An 8581-nucleotide genomic window follows, 5' to 3' on the forward strand; every position below is an offset into this window, starting at 1 on the left:
GGCTTTTGTATTATGAGATTTATGAAAGATACCATTATCCATAATGAGAGCGCAATTCCTATAATGGTACGCCAACAATTAATTATCAATTTATAATTGCTAATGAATTTAATTTATTAAAATAAATTTATTGTGGATAATTTATATTTTACAATACTATGAGGATTCCTACATTGAAGAGTTTGGGCATGCACAAATAAATGAGATAATTGAAGAGTGGTGCTAATGCATATTCCATGTGTGGTCATTGCACAAAGATGAAAATCAATAGATTTAGCACAAGTAGGATTAGTGTTTATAGTTTTACTAGTTTTCATTCATTATTTGATATTAGTTGGTAAGTTACTTTCCTTTAAAAAAATTCTATATGTTGATTACTTGATAGATTAGAATAACATATTAGTTTTTATTTCATTTTGTTGATTATAATTAAATTTCAATTGATATTTATATATTAAAATGTTGGAATTGCTATCTGGTTATTATTTGTATGTTGTTACAGGGAGGCTGTTATAAATAACAGACCTTTATTTAAAAAAAATCATAGAATATATGACAAGGCAACTATTTGCTCGTCACTTATTCTCACCATAAATGACGGATATTTGCCTGTCATTTATTGTAACCAAAAAACTTATGATGAGTAAATATTTGCTCGTCATTTATTGTTTGGTTATAATAAATGATGGTTAAAAAATTTTCCATCATTTATAATAAAAATAAATGATGGATATTTTAAACACCTGTTATTTATTATTACAGATGACATAGAAGAATATATTTTAGGTTATTTAACTATCATTTTTATAAAGGAATAAATGATGGGTAAATAACCGCTATTTATTTGGGAGAACTTTAAATGATAAGGTCATAAATGACGGTTCTTTATAAGCAAAAAAATCATCATTTATTTCAATTTTTTAGTAGTGTTCATTTTAGTTGAGAGGCTCGCCAATGAGACTTGTAACAATCAATGGCTTAATGGTTCTAACTATTCCACTTACTTTACATTTTTCTTAATAAATCTGCGGAGAATCACATTCAAGCCTCCAAAAACAAGAAATTTGCAGACAAGGCCTAATGGAATCTAAAATTATTTTGAAAACCCAAAGGTCTCATTTGCAATTATCTTTTTGGTGAAATAATCTATAATTGTCTCTCCCATAATTAGCTGCTAATTTGACAACTTTCTTTTTCCTCTCTCTTCCTCTTTCAACATCAATGCACTAATCAAATTCCTCTTCCTTACCATCATACTTCTTTCTTCCCTCTCTTCTTCTTCCTACCTATTGATTCTTTCTCTTCCTCCTCAAGGTCGCATCTAAAATGTTTTCAATTGATGGGTATGAGTAGGCGATCTACTTTTATACTGATGGGAAGAGCATAAAAGAAGATGCTACTTGCATATCTTTGTTTATTGTGCTTCTTTAGTGATAACTTCATTTTCATTTACATTTACATGTTGGATAAAGAATTTCAGCTCCTAAGAAGATATGGAGTTGTCAAAAAAATAATGAACAAATAAAAGATATGCAAGTAGCATCATCTTTGATGCTCTTCCCATCAAGATAAATTAAAGTAAACTACCCACTTATACCCATCAACCAAATATGTTTAGATGAAGGGAAAGAAGGGAAAGAAGGAAAAGGGAGGAAGAAGAGAGGGAAGAGAGGGAAGAGAGAAGCGTGATGGGGGGAGAGAGAAATTTGGTTAGTGCATTTGTGTTGAAAGAGGAAGAGAGAGAAGGAAGAGTGATGAAGAAGAAGAAAGGAAGAAGAGAGTCGTTGAATAACAGATGATTATGCAAGGGGCAAATGGGTCATTTTACCAAAAAAAATTCAAATGAGGCCTTTGGGCTGTCAAAGTAATTTCAAATTCCACCAAGCCTTGTTTGCAAATTTTTTCCTTTTGGGGGCTGTAAATGTGATTCTACCATTAGTCTATTAAAATTTGGTTAACGGTAATCCTTAGAAGAAGATGGCCAAAAACTAAAAATACAGGACCGACTCACTCTTTTTCCAAATCTATACAACAACGTATATAATAAAATATAGAGAAAATTACACTATTTTATTTGCATACCATTAACAATATAATGTAGCTAGCTCATTTCTTAAATCATCGTCAATATCAAAATATAATATATAAAATCTATAAGAAACTATCTTATATATAAGGCATAAATAATATGAATCATCTTAGACTTCGTATATAGCCTAGCATAAGGTCTCCAATCCTTATTGCAGCTCAAACACAAATGGTGTCATTATAATCAAGTGCATTGGTTTCTATGTTACGCTACCACGTGCCCTTGTAAGAAGGGCATAGTAAAATCTACAGCTTGGATATATTGAGAATCACGAGCTGCTACTTATAGGCGAGCAGACACTCATCTCTATGCCCTTCCTCTATACATCTCTCCATACACAATCCTACCCGTTCATTTAATTATTTTTAATTTACTTAATAGTGTGAGATTACTAATTATGACATTTAAATAAATAGATTATTTATTTATCATCACTTAAATTCTTTGGAAAATTAAATTCTTGATGCTTATTTAATTATCATAATCATTAAATGAATCATATATTTCTTTTAACATCATAATTAGCTATCCAACACCATTAAACCAAATGAATAATTAAATAAATAGATGAGATTGAGTATGAAAGGATGCATTGAGGGAGGGTACAAAGAGAATCCAAATCTACTAGGGTATACCTTGCCATTCCATCCCCATTTCACCACTCACACCCCTTAATTTCACTTAGGGAGCTAGCTCACACAATCACTTCTCGCCCCCACTTAGCAAAATTACAACATAATTCACCTCTACTTATTTCAAAACACTTGACTTAACGTAGGTTTAATCTCAATTCTCCTTTCCAAACACTATACCTCACAAAGTCATTTGCTTCACATTCAAGGAACCTAGACCAAGCTATTGGAACTAGATGCAACACTTAACACATGTGTTCCTAGCTTTTCTAGCTCATATCAAAACTTTCTTATTCTAGAATCCTTGAAATCAAGATGAGGAGATAATCCATCAAAAGATCCCAAGTTTGAATCAGGTTAGGGCCAAGGAGTTTATTTTATTTTTTAGACTTCATGAAATTACTAAATTGCCCTTATCACAATCATATTTTTTTAACTCTTCTTTCTTTCTTTCTTTGATTATTCTGGGAGTAGAGAGAGAGAGAGAGTTGAGCGCTTCGGATATTGTCTCCCAACGATCGCTACCTTCTCCCTTCCTAACCACTGGTCATGCTGCTGTTCGGGTGAGTCACCATCACGGCTGTACCTCCCATCATCAAGCAAGCCATTGCTGAGTTATTCCTTCTATTTCACCGCCATTCCTTCTCCTCTGTCATTACTTCAAGTATGTCCAACTTCTCTTCCCTTTTCCTTGCTATTTCATGTGTGTGTAATTGCTTGGATGAGCTAAGATTTCTTTCTTCCTCTTGCTCATCCTGTCATCGTCGGTTTACTCATCCTTTCTTCATTCACAGTGATAGTTCCTCCACTGTTCATACACGAAGCTGCCTCCTTCTTCCTCTGTTTAGGCATGTGGGACATTTAAGGTTAGAAGCTTAGATCTCTTCTCCTTTTCTTTCTATAATTTGTGTGTGTGAGTGGCTGGAATGATATTGTTGAGAATACAAATTTTTGTTCGGTTCTACCGTAGCCCGTGCTAAATGTGGAGGAGAAATAAATCAAAATTTAAGCTAGAAAATTTATCTTGAAGCTTAATAATGATAAATATTTATATTATATATATATAGTTGAATTAAATTAATTTGTTGGGAATGGTTGATCTTGAAGCAATTGTTAGAATAAAATTGGAAGAGAAGAGCTTAAATGAGATACTTGGAATTTATTGTCTATAAGATGTTTGCTAAAAGGTTTGTTAAAAGAAATCGAACTTGATTTTGAATATTTTAAAATTTCATTAGTTTTTGGGATTTGTATGGGTAGAAATAATGCACCTAAAATAATTGGTGTAAAGCCTAAGAGAAAAGTTTGCTTCAAGTAAATAGAGTGGTGTGGCTAAAACTTTGTGGAGGAGGTTAATGAGATGAATGATAATGTTTGGACCAACTCTAAAACATGAATTTTGGTTTTTGAATTTTAAATGATAATGGTTGATTAGAATTGTATTAGGACTAGAAGGAAGTCTTTATAAATTAGAGAAAATTTATTAAATTTTAATTACTCATATTTTTATAAGGTGTGTGGAAGAAGAGGAACCTATTAAAAATTGAAGGAAGAATATTTTGGCGAAGTTGAAACTCTAACATGTAAGTGAATAGCTCCCCCATTATCTTATCAATAAAAGTAGTCTGTTATTAAAAATATTACATTTTTACATGAATCATTTTTTTCACTATGATGAATTTCGAGTACTTTGTTAATTAAATTATTTAATTTTAAAAATTATAGAATAATGATGAAGTATGTGCACATATTTTTCCTTGAGAGATATTTTCAAGACTGTTGAAGGCATACTTTTTTTATTAAATTATGTAAATTCTTGGTTACTCAATCCATGCAAGCTTGTACATTGGCAATGAAGTATTATTTTGGCAAGTTTTGAGATTTGAAAAAATTCATGCAAGTCTGGCATTGAGAATGAAAATTTTATTTCAAAAATAATTATTTTTCTTGCATGTTTAAAATGTAATTTCTAAGAGGACTCTAAATAAAACACTACTTCTAACGGCAGTTCCATTATCCTACAGTGCATTGTGGTTAATAACTAGTTAGTTTGTCTTATGGGCTTTATTCTTACATTTGTTATTCATGGGTCTTATACTTGCGTTTATTTTTCATAGCTACAAGCTGTGTTTGATTAGCATGACTCTCGTGGATTATATGTTCACATTTGTTTTGTAGCTCATATTACATTTGGTTACTTACCCTCATGAACTATGTGTTCACATTTGTTTTCGTGGCACAAGCCACATTTGATTATTTACCCTTATGGATTGTATGTCTACATTTATTACCTGTTCTATTAAATCCTCACAAATTCTAAATTTTGGTTAACTTGTGTATTCAAAATTTTTAGTGGTTTTAGTTCATTCTCATTTTATGATTAAAATAAAAATTTATAATTTTTATGATTTTTTATATTGAATTATCATCTTGTCAATTATTTTACATAATTGTTTAAGTTTATTAATTTCACTCTTTTGAATTTTAATTTTTTGGGGATGTTAATTCACTGAAAATTTATTTTGATCTTAGATTTATTAGCTGACATTAATCCTACTACTAACCTCTAAAGGGCACACAACTTTTTTAAGCAAGTTTTGCTTGGCAATATCCCTTTTTGGTGTAAATATTTGAATTCATGTATTTTATTTTGGAAGTAAAGTTAGATGCTCCACATAGCATATAGCTAGGGTTCTATTTTGATAAATGTGTACTACTAGCTAGAAGGAATTGAGCTACTTATTGATACTATATTTTGTCTAAAATATTGTGTTGTAAAATTTTTGAGAGATCCTATTTACAAGGGGGTTCTACCAAAATTTCTATAAAAATATTGAACCTTTTTTATTAATATGATTTTATTACGTATGTCAAAATTTTCAGTAGAAATTCAATTATATTTTAAAATGGAAAGATTTCTCAATTTAGAGTTTAATGGATGTGTGATGTGATTCACATCCTATGCTAGTCACCCTCTATTTTTAGGACGTGACATAGGCACTTGATAGTCAAAGTCAACTCCCAAGGTAGCCTTGTTCTTTGCCCTAACAAACCTCTTCCTCGTCTCCTCAAAACTTGGCATAAACCCTAACTTCTCCTCTTTGCCCTAATGTTGATTCATGACTTATTAAATATGATTAAGGGCTATGCACCTCAATGCAACATGCACAAGCCATGACTTGTGGCACAATGAAGAAACTTTCATCTGTGTCATGCCATCCTATCTTGATTCTATCCAAGCTCCATCCTAACCCGACCCTAGAGCTACTCGATGGTTCAAAATACCCATTAGTAATTCAACAACATGATTAATTAAATTATTCTACTCATTTACTAATTTAACCCTCATTTGTGTGAAAACAAACGGTGTTTAATCAAAATCGACAAAAAGAGCTAGATAGCCTATTTTGTATAGTTGATAATTTTCTTTACACTATCTAATAATATAAGCTACTCAGTGCTCTTGGAAAAATAGTTGGTGGTTAAATTTGTAAATTTTTCCATTGCTAACTGTATGGCATAATGATAGCTTTGGTGGTAAGCAGTGATATGGATTCTCTGTTTACGATGCCTTTTTCAACAATTGGCTAACGGATTACTATTTTATTGGAAATAAGTACAGAATCAATCTTTTGAATGTGTTGCATCATGGAACGTTCGATAGTACTCTGCTTTTGGGAAAAATAATCCATTTTTATATCACATGTTTCTTGCCCGATGCACACATGAAAAGCACTCATGTTCTATGACTTTAAAGCTGTCTAAACATTGGTTGCCCCCCCCCCCCCCCAAAAAAAAAAAAGCCAGCCTTAACATTGAACTTCACCTATATCAATTACATTTATTCATATGAGTGAAAATAATAATGGTAAGTTCTTTAGTTACAAAGAAAATATAAGTGAAGCAATATAGATTCACAAAAATTTGCATACAATATATATATATATATATATTTTATTATGACAATAGTTAGCTTAAAATTGTTTTTCAAGATAAGTGAAGTACAAGAGTGTTTTTCAAGATAGAAAGAGGCAACAACTTTCTTAATATATATTATTAACCTTGACTCGAGGAAAAAAAATTAAATAAAAGAATAATTATGAGCAACACTTGCCATTCGTTACCTCAAGCAAAATTGGCAATGATTCATATCTATTGCTCATCAAATACCTATTTATGCAACACAAATAACTTTTTCCCGTTGATAATAAACAACAACTTAATATTGTTGCCTAATTTTTTTTTTTAAACGTAACATGTAATATATACTTGCTGCCTGTGGTATTAATTTATACAGGCAACATCATGACCTGTTGCCGATTAATCATTTTACTTTTTTTTTTTACAAAAAATCTATATATATTATTGTTCTTTTTTTCAAAAAAAATATTTACATATTATTTTTTTAAGAAATTATACTTATCAAGAGTAAAATATATTTAAGTGATATAATGACAATAGTTAGCTTAAAATTGTTAACTATTGTCTAAGTATAGGCAATAAATTTTTTTCCATACCTAAAAAGTTCCCAAAATAAAATGTTGCCTTAGGTAAAAAGTAATGGCCGCATTGGCTATAGTAATTAATTAAGAAATCATTACCTGTAGTTATAAGTAACAGTTTTCTCACGACCCTACAACAACAGTTTTCACTTATTGTCATAAGACAAAAATGTGTCGATGAACAATAAAAGAAACGAATTAAAAAAATTATACTCCCTCGGTGCCTAATTACAAATCTCATTTTTAGATTTTTCATGTCCCTAATTATAAGTGTAATCGCAAAGTTCTTGATATAATTAAAATATTTTTCTTAAAATACCCCTTTTAAAAAATTCAAAGCTACCTGTTTTTCTTAATAAAGGTGTAATTTTCAATGGTGACATTTAATCATGGAAAAAATTAGAGAGAACAAAATAAATTTTTACATGTTAACTAGAGTTTAGTATTTTCTTAATAGGATGTGTTTTTTGAAAAACTGAGGGGTATAAATTAAAAGAAAGAGTCAATAAGCAATGGATAAACCATGCAAGTGCATAAAGCTAAGCCATAATAATTGTAGTCCACTAGTAGTCGATTCGAAATATAATCAGAATATTTTTATTCTCTAGGACTTTAACTTTTCGCCTTTGAAATTTTCTCTAAAGTGTGTCGTGGGTTGGAACTCCTTGGGTTATTTTATAACCATTTTTTTTAATCTCAATCTTAGCTTTTATGATTCATGAAGATTTAACCTTAGCACGTAATGATGCCTACTTACTATTTCTTTTAAATGGTCCCCAGCTTCACGTTTGGTTTTGTTTATCTTTTTTTATTTTAGCTGCGAGAAACAGAACATAATATTTTTTTATATATTAAAAGGGTTTAAATTATCGATATCTACCTATCCCTCATCTTACTTTAAAAAAAAAATGTATAAACTTGTGTTGATAAAACTTTTAATCTCTTAAGTCTATCTAAATTGCTGATTTGATTTATCAAGTTTAATTCTTATTGATTTGGTCCATTAAATTTACCTAAATTATCATGTATATTACTGTTAAAATATGCTAATATAGGTAATGAAATATTGCGTTGGAAGTCATGTGCATTAATGAAAAGAAGTATAATTATTCCGGTTGAAAAAATTAGACTAAGAAATTGAAAAAGAAAAAGAACAGAACACATCATATATATAAAAAAAAGAACAAGAGAAAATAATAAGGAGAAAAAGAAAATAAGAATAAATGAAGAATATAACAGACAAAGCTGATTGTTCTCAATTAGCCCCACACACACATGCCAAGTTATTGACATACTTTAGAAACTAATTTGAGGGCCAATTTGTGTTTCGAAACTTAAAGAACTAACATGATAATTTA

Source organism: Prosopis cineraria, unplaced genomic scaffold (genome assembly GCF_029017545.1).
Source record: "Prosopis cineraria cultivar Desert tree isolate PC_DT_omini unplaced genomic scaffold, ASM2901754v1 PC12, whole genome shotgun sequence".
In the NCBI taxonomy this organism is placed as follows: Eukaryota; Viridiplantae; Streptophyta; class Magnoliopsida; order Fabales; family Fabaceae; genus Prosopis; species Prosopis cineraria.